We start from the raw sequence: 20,718 nt of genomic DNA on the forward strand, positions 1-20,718 counted from the left end.
AACTAGTAAAGACAGGTTCTATTAGCATCCCAATTTATGATAGGAGGTCTGAGGCTGGAAGAGACGGTGACTTGCTCAAGGTCACCTCGTCCAGCAGTTCCCCAACCTTTTTGGCACCAGGGCCCAGTTTCATGGAAGGGATGGTGGGGGCAAGGGCAGGGGGCGGGGCGGAGCTCTGCACTCAGGGGTTGGGGACTGCAGACTTAGTAAGAGAGTGGACCCAGAACAGAATTGCACCTAGATCTCTCATGCTTTGTGAGCAGAAACTTATGCACCTGCAGCCCTGCCATCAGGGTGTTATACTTGAGAAAAAGTTACAACAACCTAATGTTCTGTAATAGGGGATTGGATAACTTAATTGGGCAACTTTGAAATAGAATATAAAATAGAGCCATGAAAGTCATGTGTTTAAAAGGGGAAAAAGTGTCCCAAATGTCCTTGGAATAATGTTAAGGAGAAAAAAAAGAAGAATACAAAGGTGTTATGTATAGTATGATTCTAAAGTGTGTGTGTGTAAATGAGTATGTGAATGTGTGTATATGTGACACGTACATTTAATACACATTACAGATATTTCAATGAGTAAAGCAGATAAAAACTTGTGCCCTCTCACAATTTATATTCTGCACGGGAAGAGGCAGAAAATAAATAAGAACTGTAATAAATTACTTTAGGTGTTAGGAGATTGGGAGTGCTAGAAGATGGGGAAGGGGTGGAGGTGCAATGGCTATGGGGTAGGGTTGCCAGATAAAATACTGAGTGCCCAGCTGAATTTGAATTTCAGGCAAACAATGGATAATTGCAATATTGGGGATGTGTTTATTCCACATAAATGTATTCATTGTTATCTAACATCCAAATTTAATTGGATGTCCTGTATTTTTACTTGGTAAATCTGGCAGCCCTGACACTAGGTGGACATCCCATGACATTGAGCAGGTGACACTGCAGCCTTGAGGCTAACTGGGGCAAAAGCATCCACGCTTGGATCAAAGACGGCAAAATAACAATAGTAGTGTTCTCTGGGCAGAGGGATTGACAGGTTTTTCTTTTTTCAGTGTTGTCTAAATACCTTACAGCAGCAATGCATTACTTTTATAATAAAAAGAAATAGATTAAAAGTCAGTGAGCTGGATACTGTGTAGTGAGGTCTGACTGGGACCGACACAGCTTCATCTGCCTTCGCTCTTTTGCTCTTAATCATTCTCAGAGCTTCTGGCAAACCAGGCTCCCAACCGCCCCGCCCACTTTAACCTGCCCTCTCTCCTTTCCTCATCAACAGCTCTTCAGCCCTCAAACCACCATACCTTAAATGTTGGCATATAAGGCAAGGGTCTACACCGCAAAACCCTCCCTCAGATAGGATGCTATCACCTTGGGCATGGCTTTCTCACTCATGAAGTCTACTTTCCCAGCCAATTTATTTCAAGCAGCAACTGCTTGGGGAGGACACATTAGAATGGATCAAGAATTATATGTCAAGAGTTGGAAAAAGTAGTTTTATTGAAACCAAAGAGTAAGCAAGAGCAATATTTCTAAATTTACGGTTATACTAATATGAGATTTTATAATAAATGGTGCGGTCATTACTAAAGTAATAAATGAAATACTGTAATTAGATATGTCACTGGTTCATTTGTATTTCTAAGCAAAATTTATATATTCAAGCAGATCAAATAACTCTTAAAATTTTCTCAGGAATATGAGCGGTGGGTTGCCTTATATTCAGGGCTATGTGGGGAGGGCTTGCTATGCGCTCTAAGCACTACAGCCTTTCCATCTTAGCTGTTACGATAAATAATAGCTTATATGCCTCGAATACTTACAATGAAACTAGTTCTAAATGCTTTCTTTGTATTAATTCATTTTATCCTGACAGCAACCCCAAGAGGATGGTGTTATTGTTACTCCTGTGGGCAGTCTGGCTCCAGAGTTTGTGATTAAAATGTATCTATATCTATCTATCTATCTATCTATCTATCTATGTATCTAAATTTGTATCATGGAAAATGTCAAGCATATACAAAAGTGGAAAGAATAGTACAGTGGGGTCCCATGTGCCTGTTACCCAGTTAAAATCACCTACCTCGTGGCCCAGAGACCAAATGTTAATTAGGTGACACTGTCTGACTCATCAAAGCCCATTGTCATAGAGCCTGCCTGCATGCCCATCCCAGACCCTACACTTGCAGGCTGTGGGACTTTGTGCATGGCCCTGTGGGTGCCGTGCTAGGTCACATAGTTGCTACTTCACATTGTTGTGGTTAAGACAGCACCTAGTAAGTGCCTAGCTCACTGTTTGACACATAGTAAACATTTGGTAAACATTATTATCCAATTACTGTTCATCTTCCCCACTCTCATGGAAGCTGCAAAAGGGCTGCCGCATACCAACAAACCCAGTGGCAGGCATTCAGTAAATGTCAGTTGAGTAAACAAAAGCGAAATGTCTTGCGCCTCAGCCCGAAAGCTCCAACACATATGGCTGGCTGATTATCTTTCAACAGAGAAATTTTCCTGCCCAAGTTAATAGTTAGCACTACTCAAAACCTTTTCAAAACACAAACAGTCTTTAAGAGAAGCTGTATACTAATGCAAATGTCAAGGTACCTCTGGCTACTGTTAGCAAAATAAACTGAACAATGAATACATTAGATACATCAACGCCAGGCATTTGGGTTGTAAGAACTTTGCTTTGATGACTCTCTGCAGAATCATTTCTAGATGAACTGGAATTGCCTTGTTTATGTGAAGCCTAGCAAAGAGCTGAATTCTTCCTGTGCCAACCTCGGGGCCACGGGCACCAAAGGGAATGTGAGGCCAGGCATAGGAATAAAATCACTAGTAAGATCAATGGTACAGTTTCTTTCTGTGGGCAGCTGTGTCAGCCGGAGCTGGGTTCATATCCCACCTCTACCACTCACCAGCCTGGAATGGGCCATTTGTCTTCTTGGAGTTGCTGTTACCCTATGTATGAAAGGGAGATGCAAACAGCAATCATGAGGCTCATTATGAGATTGAATGAGATAACATTACAAATTTCTTTCCCCTCCAGAGAGTTTTAGACGTGTTAACTTCTGTTATCTCATGTCTTCCTCCACAGCAGTGCCATTAATATGTCCCCATCTTTCAAACAAGAAAACTGAGGCTCATGGAGATTAAGTGACTTACTCAGAATCACACAGCTTTGACAGGGGACTTATTATAATTTCAAATTCAGAGTGTCCAAAGACCATTTTATAGCTAAGTGCTCACATGTCATTTATTTAAATGTGTGCATGGTGGGAGGGCAATGAATGAAATTCTCTTGGTGTTCTCTGCATGGAGTTGAGATGTCTACAATGCTGAGGAGAGTGGGTTCTCTTGATTATATCCTACAGTAACCAGAAGATTTCCTTTAACTACGATGCTGAGCTGTTGCTAGCAATTTGAAATGTTTATGTGAGTCTCAGGCAGCCGATCATCTGGGTGGCAGGTGCAGTTAGAAACATGGAATAAGAAAAGAGTTTATTTATAAATGGCCAGATGAATCCCCAAAATGAACTTGTCAGTCAACCCAAGAAATGTAACTGTGAAGGAACAGGAAATTAATGATTGTCCCCGTTGGCATAGACAGGCACTCCAATACTGGGGTATGATTTGCTGGCTGTCAGCACATTTCTCGTTCCCTCTGCCTTGTTGCCAGTTATTTCTGTCAATAGGAACTCAGTTCAATACCTCAGAAACGTTGATCAATAAACTCAGCGCTTGCCGATTGAAAGGAACTTTAGCATTATCTGGAAAAAGAGGAGGAGAGAATTGGATTCCTTCCCCTCCATCCTTCCCTGTCTTCCTCCCTTCCTTTCCTTCCTCCTGAAACATTCATTACGCCAGCCACCTATCAAACCCTGTGCTGGTCTCTGAAGATACACAAATAAATGAGAAGGATGAACCTCCTACGCAAACAACATACTCCTGTGTGGTGGGATTTGCCTCAGTAGGGATGGATCCAGGAGCCAGGGAGGTGGCCAGGCTGGTGACAGTTCTGCCTGAGTGGCGTGGCAGAGGGAGGAGGTGATGATTGAGCTGAGCCCTGGAATGTATTCAGAGAGATGGTGATGAGAAATGGCAGGCCTCCGCTCCCTCTTGCATTATTTCCTCTTCTCTTCTTCTCTTTTGCTGCCTCCTCCTCCTCAAGATGACCCTCTGGTGGATTTTAACACTGTCACCTTTGGGGCAAGAGAGATAAAAATATGAATAATTTAAAACACAATATATAATTGCGTATCACATGAGAATAATTTACTGAGCATCTACACTGTGCCGATAAAACCATTGGAAGTTCCCTGAGGGCAGCAGAGCAGGGAGTTGAATCTCCTTCTCCTGGGTACCAGTTCTCATGACCTTCCTCTGTCCTCCATGGCCTCCCAGACAGCACGGGTTCCCAGGCTTAGATTTGTAGGAGACCCAGACTTCCAGATGTACCCTGCCTGTCTGGCTGTGTGACTGAATTCACCTCGCATCTCTACTGACAGTTACCCCTAGGTGTGATCTACTTGCTTTTTATCTTTGCCCATTTGCCCCATGCTCTGCTAGGTGGAAACAGAGCCAACACAGAGGCCCCTCTTCTTTCGTCGCCTTCTGCTGGCCTCTCTCAGATGGCTCAAGACCGGCATCCCTCCTGGTCTGACCATCTGAAGCTAGCATCCTCCCTCAACACACTGCTCCAAAAAGCCTAGAATCTCTGGCTCTTCTGCTGGCAAAACTCAGGACATGCTGAATCAAATCCAGATGCTCTGAATTGAAGTGTTTCACCAGGGCTTGTAGATACAGTCCTATTTATGTCGCTGCCCTGTGTAGTCACCTCCAGTGGCTGGCCTAAAACAACACCTAGCAAACCCAGCTAGACCTACCTCGATGGAACTACCTCGAAGAACTTCCAAAGGGGTAGAAGAGCCTACATAGTTTATGAACAATTGATTTCTACATCCTCAGCCTTCATGCAGCTTATGAAGGTTGAGGATGTACTTTCAGATTGTTAAGAGTAAACATCTGATGTCAGTTCACCTGCTCACCCGTAAGTCAGAGGAAAACAAGACACCTTAACTGATAAATCTACAAGGCTGTGTCCAATGTGTTCGTGTGTATGGGGAGGCAGTTGTGAATTTCCACAAAGCCAAATGGCGGTGCTGTTACCCGAAGAAGGGAACGTGGATATTATATATAAGAGCTGTTCACTGTGTAGTCTCACTCCTGTCTCCACAAATCCAACCTAGCTAAATGCCACCTCTTCCTTGAAGTCTTTTTCTATTGTATGTGCATGTGTGTTTATTCCAGTGTAAGTTTTCCTTGCCCTTTAAAAAAAATTAATATGTTCATAATCATTTTTTCGCTGTTGGCTATTTAGAAAATTTCCTTTTTACCCCATTATAAACAGTGCTGTGATGAATACCTTTGTGCATCCATCACCACCTGCATTGTTCATTTTTCCTCTAGAATTTATTATTGTGATCACTCGGTCAAAGTGTATGAACACTTCAAGAGTCTTTCACATTTCGCCGGATTGCTTTTCATAAATTTTGGCAAGTGATACTCCCACAAGTGGAACAGGAAAATAGCATTTTACTACACTCCCTTCAGCACTGAGAATTATCATCTGACAAAAATATTTGCCAACTTGATTGATGAAAACTAATACATTCTTGTCAAAGAAATGCAAATTAAGACATAGGCAAGCTTTTGGAGAATAGTTTACACTCAAGATTTTCATTTCCTCAGCCCTACTTTCTTTGCAGTCCGGTCTTCTGTTTGCTTTTTGCCTCAGCACTGGTAACACTGGCTCAGATATAGTGAGTGGTTGCAGTCTGTGATCCTCTGTCCCTCCCTCCTCCTCCTTTTCTGTCTTTACTTTTTTCTTTCTCTTCCTCCTCCCCCAGTGCCATCACTGATTTAAAATATATGTATATATTTTTTGAATAAGTACATTTATGCACATAGTTTAAAATTTCAGTTACAAAAGATTTCGGAATCTACACACCAACTTCCACCCATTTCCCTACACTCAAGTTGGAAGTAACCTGTGTTCTTTCTGAACCCCTGCAGACCTTTTTAATCATCTTTTTGCCATGTCTTTTTTGCTCTGCAAGATTCCTGACTTTGTGGAGGACAGAGGCCTTGGCTTATATATATCTGACAGCTCACAGCACAGAGCCAGGCATAGTAGGTGCTTCATAGATATCTTTGTAATGATGGATGGAATGATTGGTGGATAGAATGATGGGTGGATGGATGATGGATGGATGGATGAATGGATGGACAATTATTTCATTGTTCCAAAACAAATTAGGAATTGTCATTTAAGGCGTTGAATACCTAACAATCTTATAATTATTGATGATCAGTGGGTAATTACCTTGTGATTTTTACCACGTAAAAACGTCATTCATTAAATTGTGTTACAGATAATCCTGATGCTTTAAAGTAGCAATAGTTCTTGTTCAGCAACTGAATTAACTAGTGTTTAATTATCATAACTCACTATCCACTATTAATTTTTTTTGCAAGTAGCTGATCGACTGGACACAGGCTTTTGCTGCCTGTGATTTCCATTATATAGAGTAATTTTTTATAGACAGGTAGAGGTGCCTTGTGTTCTGCGTTAAGCTGGAGCCTCATGGGAAATTGCATGTTCTTCTAACCTGTCAACACCATGGAAAGGGAGCAGCCACCGCAGGTGCAGACTGAGAAGTGCAGGAAAAGGGAATTTATGCTGGTTGGACTTGCACTCTGTGCGGGACAATGTGGGTGGTGCTTTAAGTGGCTTATCTGTTTTGTTTTCATATCACTCCTGAGAGGCAGGTGCTATAATCTCCATTTGACAAATAAGGAAGCTGGGGTTAGAGGGACTGGTGACCCTCCAGAGGTCACACAGTGAGGTAAGAAGAAGCAGATCTGGGATTCCAACTCAGATTCTGCAAGTGGCTTTCTGGGAGGAGAATGTGGACTATAGAACCAGATACAGTTGGCTTCTATTATGGGCCCACTTTTAGGGAACTATGGGCTTTTAAGTGACTTTGCTACTTTGAGGCTCAGTTTTCTCATCTGCAAAATGGGGCAATGAGATCCGCCATATGGGATTGAACTCAAAAATGTCTATAAAACACATAACAGAGCCTAGTGACCTCCCTTTTTTCCTGCCCACCTCATGCCTTCATAATGGGCTCATCGCGTATTTCTGAAACACTCCTTCCTCCCTCTCTTCCACATTCTGTGCCTGTGTTTGTACCATCCTCTGATGCCCGCTGTGCCTTTTTTCTCCCTTCCTCTTGATGATTATGGTCCTCATCTTTCTTCAAGACCCACTGCGTCACCACCTCCTCCAGGAAACCTTCCCCAAACAGCCCAGGAAGAAGGCATTGCTTCCTCTCAAGGATATTATGACGGGTCTTTATGCATCTGTAATGTAAGTGTTCACTTGACTTCATATTACAAATTTCACTTGCTGTTTCTGCCCCAGCCTGTGCCCTTCCTGAGGAGCAGGGACCCTGCTTCATCAGCTTGGAGTGCTGAGTATCTAACAGAGGGCCTAGCACCCAGTAGGTGCTCAAGAACTCAGAGATGCATCCCCACCACGGTACCTATGGCAGATCTGTGTGTGGGTGGCTGCAACAAACTTTCTGTACCCTAGAGGGAAGAGAAGGGGAGACAGAGTTGGGCTAGTATGTGCATATTTGCTCAAGGTGCATCATCTTATTTATTTCGCCCAGTTCCCCAGCCACCCTTGGAGGAGACATTGCAATGACATCTTTACAGAGGAGGAAACTGAAGCTCAGAGAACAGAGGTCACTCATGCGAGGACAAACCCTTGAGGGCTATTAAATTTTTTTTCCAAAGCCAACGTCTGCTCTCCTTTTACCACACTGCATGTGCCACTTCAAGAAGGAATTATTTTGGTGTGATCGTAGCTTGAGTTTTACCTTCGTATATCTTCCTATCTGGACCCAAGCTTCTGATTATATACACAAAGTGACAGATATTCAGGGAAAAGCTTTTTCTGTCAATGTTTCAGTCTAGACAGGAGCTGTTAACCTAGGGTCCTTGCAAGAATTTCAATAAATTACATGGGAAAATAATACATCTTTACTTTCACCAGCCACTCATTGAAATTTAGTGTTTCCTACTATTACAAAACCAGGCAACAAACACAGGTGTGTTAATAGCACCTGTGACTGTCTCCAGTAGAAATTACATATAGTTTTATATCATATTTCATTTATTATAAATGTCTTCAAATATGGTTTATGTTCATTGCTACTTTGAATTTATAATTATCAGTGCATCTGCTATTCGTTCTTTTTATTTAATGCACTAATAAAGAAATGCATGTATTATTTTATTACAACTGGATCTCTAAGAATACTTTGATAAATGGTTCCTTTTATAAGCTTTTGCATTTGAGTTCATGCATATAAAAACTTGATTCTAAGACGTGGCCATAGGCTTTGCCGGACTGACAAAGGGGTCCTGTTCTTTGGGTTTTCAGGAGTAATTTTCAGGATTGATGAAAAGCTGGCTATTGTTAGTAACAGTAGCCACAACAATAAAAGCAAGTGTATCAGTCTTTGTGATGGGTTCAGTACTCTGCAGGGTGTTTCACATGTACTGTTTCATTCATTCATTCATTTATTTATTCATCCAATAAAAGTCTGAGTGCCTGTACAATTTTCCAGGCACTGTTGAAGGCACAAGACTGAAGTGAGCATGACAAAGCCCCTGCCTTCATGGAGGTTTTGTTATCTCCTATAATCCTTATGGTAAGCTAAGAATTAGGTATTATTATCCATGATTTATTTGTGAGAAGACTGGGGCTTACAGAGGTTTAATGAGTTGTTAAAGTTCTCTCAACTGGCGAGTGGCAGGGGCTTCCTCGTAGTACATGGTTACTGTGTGCTGTCTTCTGACCCCTACCCTGCCTTTCTTCTCCTCTGCTTATCCTTTAGTTCTGATTTTCCTACTGATTGGATAAGTTCTGTGATTTTGTCAGGTGCAAAACAGTGGCAATAAATATATTTATTCTCTGTCTCTCTGCATCTCTCTCTCTTTCCATTCTTGCATTCCCACCTTATTTCTGAAAATGAAATTGACAATTGGGTGCAGTTGGCAGCCTTCTTGGGAAGCCACACATTGTTACTAGAAGTTGAAGCTGGAAGGCTCTACAGAGATCATCGCCCTATCATTGTACAAAGGTAGAATTTGAGGCCCAGAGAAGGTGAAGGGAGGCAGAGCTGCTCTCCTGGCTCATGGCAGCCCCTTCTGCCATCCCAGACTACTGGGGCCCCCCATGCTCCTGAGCAAGAGGACACACACTCCTGAGAACCCAGGCCCTCCCACCTCTGCAGCCCACCTTAATGAGCTCTGTGATGAGAGCTGGGAGGAGCTCTCAGTAACCCCACGTGGGTGTCTCATGAATAAATAATCCTCAGGCCTTAGCTTTTGTCACTGAACCTTTCTGTAGTTTCCTTTTTAAAATAATGATGAGATTTGCAAATGGTAGGAGAAAGGGGGGTGGGTGAGGAGGAGAATTTCTATGACTGAGTACTGTCACAAGTACAGGGAGGAGTAGGTGGATTTTTGCCAGAGGAATGACAGGCTCAGAGATCAGAGGGACTCCGCGGTCACTATGTGTGGTGGGGGAGACAGGAGGTGGGCAGGGGGGCACACACTGTCCTGATACTACTGGGGAAAGCCCGGGTGTGACAAAACATTGCCAGGCCACAAGCTGGTTTGGCTCCAGGGCCTGACACTCTCCAGGGAAATCTGCCTCACCCTCATTCCCACCACCAACTCCCTAGTTTAGATTGGCCCCTCTGCCATATGCTCTCACAGTGCCCAGTATTTTTAAAACATCTATCACATTTGTAATTATAGCCATGGATGTAGGCATAGGCATGGATATAGACATGCAGGCACAGATACACATATAACACAGACACCGGCATAGGAATAGGGACACATTTTCACATTCACATTAAGGCAGGGACTTGCTGAGTGACTCCATTTCAATAAGTAACTGTAAACCCCAGGAGGACAAAGCCCATGTCTGTTTTCCTCTTTTTTTTTTTTTTTCTTTAGAGACAGAATCTTATTCTGTCACCCAGCCTAGTGTACAGTGGCATCATCATAGCTCACAGCAGCCTCAAACTCCTGGGCTCAAGCAATCCTCCCTCCTCAGCCTCCCAAGTAGGTGGGACTACAGACACAAGCCACCACTTCTGACAATTTTTTTTATTATTAATATTATTATTTTGTTGTAGAGATGGGGGGGATCTCACTGTGTTGCCCAGGCTGGTCTCAAACTCCCAGCCTCAAGCAGTCCTCCTCCCTCAGTCTCCCAAAGTGCTGGAATTACAGGTGTGAGCCACTGCACCGGGCCTGTTCTTTTCTGTATACAGGCATACCTCAGAGACATTGTGGGTTTGATTCCAGACCACTGCAATAAAAGGAATATCACAATAAAGCAAGTCACAAAAGTTGTTTGGCTTCCCAGTGCATATAAAAGGCATGTTTACACTATACTGAAGTCTATTAAGTGTGCAATTGCATTATGTCTAAAAAATAAAGTACAGACTTTAATTAAGAAATACTTTATTGCTAAAAAATGCTAATTATCTTCTGAGCCTTCGGGGTTTCACAATCTTTTTGCTGGTGAAGGGTCTTGCCTCGATGTTGATGGCTGCTGACTGATCAGGACGGTGGTTGCTGAAGATTATGGTGGCTGTTGCAATTTCTTTTCCCTTTTTTTTTTTCTTTTTTTTTTTTTTGAGACAAGATCTCACTCTATTACTCAGGCTAGAGTGCAGTGGCATCAATCATAGCTCACTGCAACCTCAAACTCCTGGGCTCAAGTGATCCTCCTGTCTCAGCCTCCCGAGTAGCTGAGACTAAAGGCATTCATCACCATGCCTGGCTAATTTTTCTATTTTTTTGTAGAGATGGGTTCTCACTCTTGCTCAGGCTGGTTTCCAGATGAACTCCTGAGCTCAAGTGATCCTCCCACCTTGGCCTCCCAGAGTGCTAGGATTACAAGCATGAGCCACCAAGCCCAACCGGCAATTTCTTAAAATAAGACAATGAAATTTGCCATGTCAATTGGCTCTTCCTTTCATGAAAGATTTCTGTGGAGCGTGCACTATTGTTTAAAAGCATTTTACCCACACTACAACTTTTTTCAAAATTGGAATCAATCTTCTCAAACCTTGCTGCTGCTGCATCAGCTAAGTAATATTCTAAATCCTTTGTTGTCATTTCAACAATGTTCAGAGCATCTTCACCGGGAGTAGCCTGCATCTCAAGAAATCACTTTCTCTGCTCGTCCATAGAAAGCAACTCCATTCAAGTTAGATCACGACATTGCAGCAGTTCAGTCACATCTTTAGGCTGCACTTCTAATTCTAGTTCTCTCGCTGTTTCCACCACATCTGCAATTACTTTCTCCACTTCAACCCCTCAAAGTCAGCCATGAGGGTTAGAATCAACTTCTTCGAAACTCCTATTAATGTTGATATTTTGACCTCCTCCCATGAATCACAGATGTTCTTAATGGTATCAAGAATGGTGAATCCTTTCCAGAAGGTTTTCAATTTCCTTTTTCTTTGACCCATTAGAGAAATAACTATATATGGCAGCTATAGCCTTATGAAATGTATTTCTGCAATAATAAAACTTGGAAGTCAAAACTATGCCTTGATCTATGGGCTGCAGAATGGATGTTGTGTTAGCAGGTGCGAAAACAATGTTAATCCCCTTGTACATCTCCATCAGAGCTCTTGGGTGACCAGGTGCATTGTCAATGAGCAGTCATGGTTTTAAAGGAATCTTTTTCCTGAGTAGTAGTTTTCAACAGCGGACTTACAATATTCAGTAAACCATGCCATCAACGAATATGCTGTCACCTAGGATTTGTTGTTCCATTTGTAGAATATAGGAAGAGTAGTTTTAGCATAATTCCTAAGAGCTCTAGAGTTTTCAAAATGGTAAATGAGGATTGGCTTCAACTTAAAGTCATCAGCCACATTAGTCCCTAACAAGAAAGTCAACCTCTCCTTTAAAACTTCAAAGTCAGGTATTGATTTTTCTTCTCTAGTTATGAAAGTCCTAGATGTCATGAACTTCCAAAAGAAGACGATTTTGCCTACATGGAAAATCTGTTGTTTAGTGTAGCCACATTCATCAATGATCTTGGCTTGATCTTCTGGATAACTTGCTGCAGCTTCTCCATCAGCACTTGCTGCCTCACCTTGTACTTCTATGTTACAGAGACGGCTTCTTTCCTTAAACCTCATGAACCAACCTGTGCTAGCTTCAAACTTTCCTTCTGCAGCTTCCTCACCTCCGTCAGCCTTCATAGTGTTGGAGACAGTTAGAGCCCTGCTCTGGGTTAGGGAATGTTGTGGATGGTTTGATCTTTGATCCAGACCCCAGTCACTTTCTCCATATCACCAATAAGCTGTTTTACTTTCTTATCATTCATGTGTTCACTGGAGTTGCACTTTTATTAATAATTTCCTTTAAGAACTTTTCCTTTTCATTCAAAACTTGGCTGTTTAGCACAAGAGGGCCAGCTTTGACTTGTCTCATTTTTCAATGTCTTCCTTACTCAGTTTAATCATCTCTAGCTTTTGATTTAAAGGCAGAGATGTGTGACTCTTCCTTTCACTTGAACACTCAGAAGCTATTGTCGGGTTATTAATTGACCTAATTTAAATATCGTTGTTTCTTAGGGAATAGGGAGGTCTGAGGAGAGGGAGAGAGATGGGGGAACAGCTGGCTGGTGGAGCAGTCAGAACACAAACAACATTTATAAATTAAGTTCACTGTCTTATATAGGTGTGGTTTCTGGTGCCCCCGAAACAATTGCAATAGGAACATCAAAGATCCCTGATCACAGATCACCATAACTGATGTAATAATAATGAAAAAGTCTGAAATATTGTGAGAATTACCAAAATGTCACACATAGACACAAAGAAAGCACATGCTGTTGGAAAAATGGTACTGACAGACCTGTTCAATGCAGGGCTGCTGCAAACCTTCAATTTGTAAAAAAGAAGCCATATCTGTGAAGTGCAATAAAACGAGCTATGCCTGCACTTAATCTCCCTTGGTGAGTCTGGATAAATATTTGCTAAATGAACAAATGCATTCCCAAAACACAACGGCCCTTTACTGAGTGTACCATTTGGGCCTGGGTGATGAGGTGCTTTCATATCTGTGAACTTTTTGAATCCTGCTCCATCACCCTGAGAGTTGAATATTATTGTCTGCATTTCACATATGGACAAAGGACATCAGTCACTTTCTCTTTGTTCCCGAGGCCACACAGCTGGTGAGCCTTGTTCCCCTCTTGCCTTCCCTCGGCACCTGTCCTTACTCAATGCACAGCTGCAGCTCCCCCAGCGCCCTGGGGATGGGAGTGGGGACTCCCAGCATTCAGGAAGCTTCAAAGCCACGCAGAGGCACAAGATGCTCACGAGGAAGCCATGAGACCACTCTGCACAGCAATATATATCTCAGCTCAAATTAGTGCAAACCGTAATTGCTAGAGGAAGGAGCATACAAAGTGTCAGTTGGAACATTGGTCCCAGAATCTCTGGGGGGAAAAAGGATCTTAAAGAGGAAGGCAGGACACTAAAGATGCTGAAATTGGACACACACAGGGTGGAGGTCAGCTCTGTCACTAGGCCTCACTGCTAGTCATCTCACCTCTGTAGGGGCCAAATCCTGTGTGCAAGTATATACATTTCTATTCAAATTTAAAAAACCAAAACAACAACAACAACAAAACCCAGAGATAATAGCACGATCCCATAGGGCTATGGCAAGAATTAAATGAGATAATCTATGTTAAAGCCAAAGTTCTCATGTCATAAATTCTCAGCAGATATTAGCCCCGGTTATTGTTGCTGTCGCCATGATGTTGTGCATCCCCTCCCCTGGAAGCTCGACTCCCTCCACAACCACCCCAGGAAGTGACCATCCCTCCTTCAGTTTGCGTCCTGCAGAGGCCAGCAGGGTACACCGGGGGGTAGCCTTCCCATCACTGAATAGTTCTGCCTTTGGAAAAGCCCAGTGTACTTCCGTGTGGGCTGTGCCAGCTCACCTCGTCCCTCCCCTAGAAGCCTCTTTTCCACTAACCCTTATAGAGCAGTCACCATGTGGCAGGCGCTGTGCTGATGCTTCACCTACGTTATCTTTAACTGGTCTCAAAACAGCCTAATCCTCAACATGGAGCCTCAGTTTCTTCTCCTGTAAAGTGGGAATGATCCTGTCATTTACATCATTGTATTTGGGGAGGATTAACCCACATGTAGGGTTTAAAACAGTTCTTGACATGTTATGAATGCACCATGATCATTAACTATTATTCTTGATGTTATTGCCATAGTGATTTTTATCAACTATTCGTCTATGTTATTAGTCTAAATAAAAGCAGAGTCTGCTTCCAGAACCCTTGGGTGGCAGCACATACATACCTCCCACGGTCAGGTCCAGAATCGCCAACACCAGGCACATAGAACCCTCTCTAGCCTGGCCCCTGGCAGCCCTTGCTGTGCCCTCCTTTGCCACCCACCTCTTCCTGGACACTCCAGCTTCCTTGCACCTCTTGAAGCAGCCCCAATCAGGGTATACCCTCTCCTGCCTCCAGGCTTAACATACTCTGTTCCTTCTGCCTGGAATACCCTTATCCCACACCATCCCCCTACCTTTAGCTAATTCCTGTCCATCCTTTATGTCTCAAGTTCAATATTGCCTCCTCCAAAAAGCCTTCTCTGAGCCCCACTTCCAAGGCCTGTGTGGGAGCCTCTGCTTCATGGTCCTGTGGCCCCACTGATGTTGCTAGGTTACTGCTTTTCTGCCTCCCTAGCACTTGCTGTCACCCCCATTCCTGTGTATCCCAAGAACCAGCCCAGTGCCCAGAGCAAATTAGGTAGCAATGAAAGCTTTTAAATCAGTAAAATAGACCACCCAGATCCCCCTTCCCTTCTTCCACAGTGAGCTGCCTACATTCTAAAGGCATGGTTCTTGCAACGTTGAGGGCCACTCAGATGGTCCTAATGATTACCAGTTGTTGGCACTTACTGTGTACCAGGCATTTAACGTACATGATCTAATTTATTTCTCATGCTAACTTTTCTAACTAGGTTTTAATAACCCCATTTTTCAGGAGGGAAAGTGGAGCCTCAGGGTGTAAGGGAATTGCCCAAGTTCTTACAGTGAATGAAGCTGGGATTCCACCTAAAAGGAATCTGGCTCCAGACAAACCTGCCCTCTCATTTACTCTCCTGCACCAGGGCACATGCTGTTGGGTGCTGAGAAGGCTCCCTAAACCCCAAGGCAGCGTGGGCAGAAGAAACTTGATTCCTGGCAAGAGGCTGTCCTGGGTTCCTCCTTCCTAAACCCCAAGGCAGCGTGGGCAGAAGAAACTTGATTCCTGGCAAGAGGCTGTCCTGGGTTCCTCCTTCCTGGGTAGCTCAGGAAACAAAGTTGCTGGTTGTTACCAGAGAATGATAATTTTGCATCCGTAGGGGGCTTGTCACTGTCTCCTCTTTGCGTCATCCGTTCACACCTCTCTATGAGTGACACAGCCCCCTCCTGGCGTTTATTAACTGCAGGCCATCTCAGCATCTGTTCCCAGACACCCTGCTTAATGCTCCCCCGTGTGGGGCTGACGCTGACTGGGCCAAATGGAACCCAGATGACACATTTGCACTTGACCAGTCAGGTAATGAGGGGATGGCAGCCTCACCCAGCCTGCTGAGGTCTGGCTGACTCAGTTTTGAAACCAGTATTATCAGAAAAATGGAATGAGGATGTCAGAGCTAGAGAGATGCCTGGAAACATTCTGGACAATGTCTGCGTTTCATAGGTACAGAAACAAAGCCTCAGCAAGGCCAAAGAAAGACATAATAATAATCAGCTCAGTGCCCGGCACGCAGTAGGTCTCAAATGTGTGTTGAATGAGTAAGCAGGGAATAAATTCATAATTTTTCTTTGGCTTTTAGAGTTTGGAAAGCACATTTCTATGTATCATGTTATTGTATCCTCTTAGTATCTACAGAGTGAGACAGATATTGTTCCCATTTTACAGATAATAAGACTGAGTTTTAGAAGAACTTCATGTAGGAGAAAGAGAGTGGGTTCTGGAGTTGAACCTACCTGGGTTCAAATCCTAACTCCAAAACCGCCTTCAGAGTTTTCATATCTAAAACGGGAAGCAGCAGTCCATACTTCTGTGTCTTTTTGTAAATACAGTTTTACTGAAACATAACTGTTCATTCTTTTGCATATTGTCTGTGGCTGCTAGTGTGTTTCAGAAGCAGAATTGAGTAGCTGGGGCAGAGGCTGTATGGCCTGCAAAGCCTAAGATCTTTACTATCCATCCCTATTCAGAAAAGTTTGCTGACCTCTGCTCTGTAGGGTGTTTCAGAGGATGTGTGTGAAAAATCCTCTGAACAGTTCCTGGGGTGGAATGAGTAACGTAATTAACATTGGTCTTTTCTCCTCTCAAATAAAGGCACAGATCACATTACAAGTGGCATTATCATGATCCTCTTCTTAAGATTTTTCAGGTCTTGTAAATACCACAATGTAGTATAAAAAGCCTAGAGTTGGAAGGGACAGTGTGGTTATAGGAGCACTGGAGTGAGAGTCAAGGACCGAGGTATTCTAGTCTCAGTTCTGCGCTGCCATAGGAGCTGGAGCCCGTCCCCTGAACCATGTGTAATGGTGTGAGTAGCATCCCCCAAAATTCATGTCCACCTGGAACTTCAGAATGTGACCTTATTTAGAAATAGGGTCTTTGTAGATATAGATAAGATTAGGATGGATTAAGGTGGGCCCTAAATCCAGTGGATGGTGTCCTTTGAAGAAGAGAAGAGGACACAACGGAAGGCTACGCGATGATGGAGGCAGACAGGAGTGTTGCAGCCACAAGCCAAGGAAAGCTAAGGGTTGCCGAGAGCCACCAAAGCCACTCTCCCGTAGAGCTGACAGAGGGACCATGCTCTGCCAAACCTTGACTTTAGACTTCTAGCCCTCAGAACTGTAGAGACTACATTTCTGTTGTTTTAAGTTAAGTCTGTGACATTTGTTACGGCAGCCCTAGTTAACCCCACGTTTCCCCTTTTATTCCACTATGGATGGATGCTCTTGTGGACCACATGCACGGGCCAGGAATCAGGCACTGGGAGGTACACAGAGAACAAACAGGCTCTGCCCCTCCTGTTCTTCCTCCTCTAAGACAGAGAGGGATTGGACCCAGATTCCTAGTGGCTTTACTGTTGTGAGAGCTCTGACTTGCCCAAGACACAGAGCAAGGTGTTGAAGCGTCACCGTGGCACAGGGAAAGGTCAGGACTTGGAGTCAGGCAGGTATGTGTGTGCATCTTGGTCTCACTGCTTCTTGCCTCTGTGAACCAAGGCAAGTGACATAATTCCCCCAGCTTCTCCAGCTGCACAATGGGATCAAAAATGTGTAGCTCGTAGGGCTAGTGTGCAAATCAAAGGAAATAGCACAGGAACCTAGCACACAGTTCTTGGCACATAGCAGGTGCTCAGGAAATCATAAATGATGAAGATGATGCTGGTGGTGATGGTGATTTCTGGCAAAGCTGGGACCCTCACCCAGGTCTCCTGATGCCCTGGTGTAGCCCATCTCTGCCCCGTTCCTGTTACATTGATGCCTTTGCTCCCTGCTTTTCCGGAAGCTCTAAGATCCAACAGACTCCAAACCCTGCACTCTGCAGCTGGGATGAGGGATTGAGTCTCTGAGTTAAGAAAATGCCAGCGTCTGCCTTAAGCTCCTTTTCTCTCCTGTGCTCAGATTCTTCATTTCCCAGCCTGACACAATCACTCCTCTTGACTTTGTAGGAGCCCTTGTGTCAGGTCTTTGTGTTTTAAGTAATGTTCTCCCCCTGTAACTGATGTTTAAGCAGAATCAATCCTTTTAGAAGCGACGGCCCCCTTATTTATATAGCCTGAACTGTGAATGGCTTCCACAGGAAGGTGACATTTCTTTTGCTTGTTTTTCTCTTCTCTTTCTTTGTTTCTCTGTTGTTTTCTGTTCGCCACATCTCTGTGTATGCATTTTCTTTTCCACTCGATGTCTTTCTCTCCGCTCTTCTTCTCTTTCTGCGTCTCTTTCCCTCCTCCTCTTCCTCTCGTCTGTACGAGCGCACACCTGTTCTATTTACCTTGATGTTGTCCCTTCTTTTGACCTCTGTGTTTCTAACTCCTGTTTCTCTCCTCTCTTTCGTTCCCTACTGTCTTCATTTTTAGCTCTCCTCTCACACACTTTCTCTGCCTCCACTGGCGTCTCTTTTCATCTCTGTGTAGCACTCCTCTGTGTGTGCCTGTCTATATCTCTGTGTCTGTCTGTCTATCTATGCATCCATCCGTCTATCTCTATGTATCTATTCATCTGTCTCTGGGTGAGTGTGTGTGTTTCTGCCTCTCTGTTTCTCTTCCTTCTTTCCAGCAGTTTCTCTATCCGTTTAGCTCTTTGCTCGCTCTCTCCCTCTGTCTTTTTCTCCTCCTCTCACTTTCCATTTCTTCTTCTCCCTCTCAGGGTATTAATATTTTAATAGCCTTAAATGTCTTCCCAGGATCCTCAACTCTCCATGATTCAAAAGTGGCGAGTCTCCCCGGAGCTTCATCTCAGGAGCTGTTAATCCGCCCCCCCGTATACCTGTCACCCCACTCTAGACAACCTTAGGAAGCCAGAGACAATCCTGGCAGCTGCTTGTTTTCCTTCTTTGTCTCTATCCTGCAGCCCTGAGCATGGAGGATTTGGAGTTAGAACCTGGAGTTGGGGACCAGGAAGGGAGTAACCTGCTGGGGCAGCTCTTGGTGAAACCACTGGCTGGGGGAGACAGCAAATATGCCTTCTGGTGTTTTCTTTGTTCTGTCTGAAAACATTTACCTCACATAGGTTCTTTCCAGGGCCTCTGCTGAAGGTAAAGAGGGATGAATAAATCTTGAGCCTTTACCTTTAGAAGCTTACAATTGCTCTGGGAGCTGATAATTAAGATCCATAACATTAGTGGATTAAATAATATGCTCAAAGGGAAAAGGACTTCATTCCAGTGGGGGGAAGTAGAGAAGGTCTCACAAAAGAGGTAACAATAAGCTCTGTGGAGGTGAGGATCTTGTCCGATGCCACTGCTGTGTCCCCAGTCTTACGATAGTGCCTAGTACATAATAAGCGCCCAATAACTTGTGTAGTATGTGAATGAACGAATGGATGGATATGAATAATCTTCAAGGACTCTTAAGATTTCATCAGGTAGAGAATTTGAAGATGAGCATCCAGACAGAAGGAAGAATATGGTTAGGGATTCAGAGAGGTGAAAGTGCATACTGCACCCAGACCCCCCAGCTGTGACTATAAGTGACTGGGCATTGCCTTCAGCCCCAGGGAACTGCCTCACCCAAGAGCGCCCCTTGCGGATAGCAGCCCTTGCCAATGGCTGGCTGATGTGGGGATGCCAAGGCCTGGATCCTTGCCTGTGCTCAGGACATCCACAGAGGGCCGTCCCAGCTCCTGAGCTCCCCGCAGGATCAACTAAGTCTTCAGATCCGCGTTGTAGGTCAGCCTCTCCGTTTGCCAAATCCTGCATTGCTCACTTTCTACAGGTGTATCTCCCAGGAAGGCTCCTCATTAAACCTCCTGTCGGTAACTTTCCATTTCAGAGTCTGTTTTCGGGGATTGTGTGTTCAGGAAATGAGAAGAGGCCAGTGGCTGGTGGATAGAGATATGAGGACAGGGTAAATGTAGCTGGACAGGCAGCCAGGGACCAGATTATGAAGGGTCTTACATGCCAAGGAAACTAATTTATATTTCTTCTTTAAGTACTGGGAAGCTATTGATCAGAAGAGTATCTAATTAGAGCTGGGATTTACCAAGTTCCTGGCAGTCAGTATGAAAGATGGGACAGAAGGGGATAAGACTGGAGGCAGGAAATGAGTTAGGAGACCCAAACCTGGAGCTCTAAGCCCAGAGAGGGGACGAATGGGGTATGATATGAAGAATGGTCCAGAGACTTGGCCTCTTCCTGCTACATGTGCATCTCGCTTGTTTTACAGCTCTGGACCCCATGGGGCACATATCAGGGAAGAGTACAGTGCCTCTTCTCACTGCCCGTGGTACCCTTTAATATCTCCTGCAACTGCAGGAATCATACATACCCCAGTACGGGGATAGTCCTCATGTGAGGCCCTGTCTCCAAAAAAACAACATCCAGAAACTTTCATCTGTATCCCGCACCTTATAGAATTCTACCTTATGGAATTTTGGCTGATCCATGGATTATGGTATCTAGTCATCTTATCTTTTAAGGACCTCATTTGGGAAAAATCATGCATTTCCCTGGAATCCCATGACTTTTCCAACAGCTGTTGCTAGCAGTCTTGATAATGTGACTTGTATGCAGTAGTCTGAAAAATAATGTTCTAGGATGCTAGAATCAGATTCCTATATTTGTGTCTGGGCTCTGCTGTTTATAGGCTGTGGGATTTGGGGTAAGTCCCACACTCTTTCATAGTTTCCATTTTGCATCCATAAAGTTGGAACAATAGGAATGTGCTCACTTATAGAGTTGCTACCGGGAGCTCTAGAATCTGTAGAAAGAGGTATGATGCAAGTTCAGACTTACGTACTGGGAAGAGCTTCCTCTTTGGACTC

General features: G+C 43.9%; 1 protein-coding gene across 1 annotated transcript in view; it reads left to right on the top strand.

Moving 5' to 3' along the window:
• ASTN2 (astrotactin 2) overlaps nucleotides 1–20,718 on the top strand; it is an 808,895-nt gene that overhangs the window by 456,692 nt on the left and 331,485 nt on the right. The window lies entirely within an intron of this gene.

This window comes from Lemur catta, chromosome 10 (assembly GCF_020740605.2).
Source record: "Lemur catta isolate mLemCat1 chromosome 10, mLemCat1.pri, whole genome shotgun sequence".
Taxonomy (NCBI): Eukaryota; Metazoa; Chordata; class Mammalia; order Primates; family Lemuridae; genus Lemur; species Lemur catta.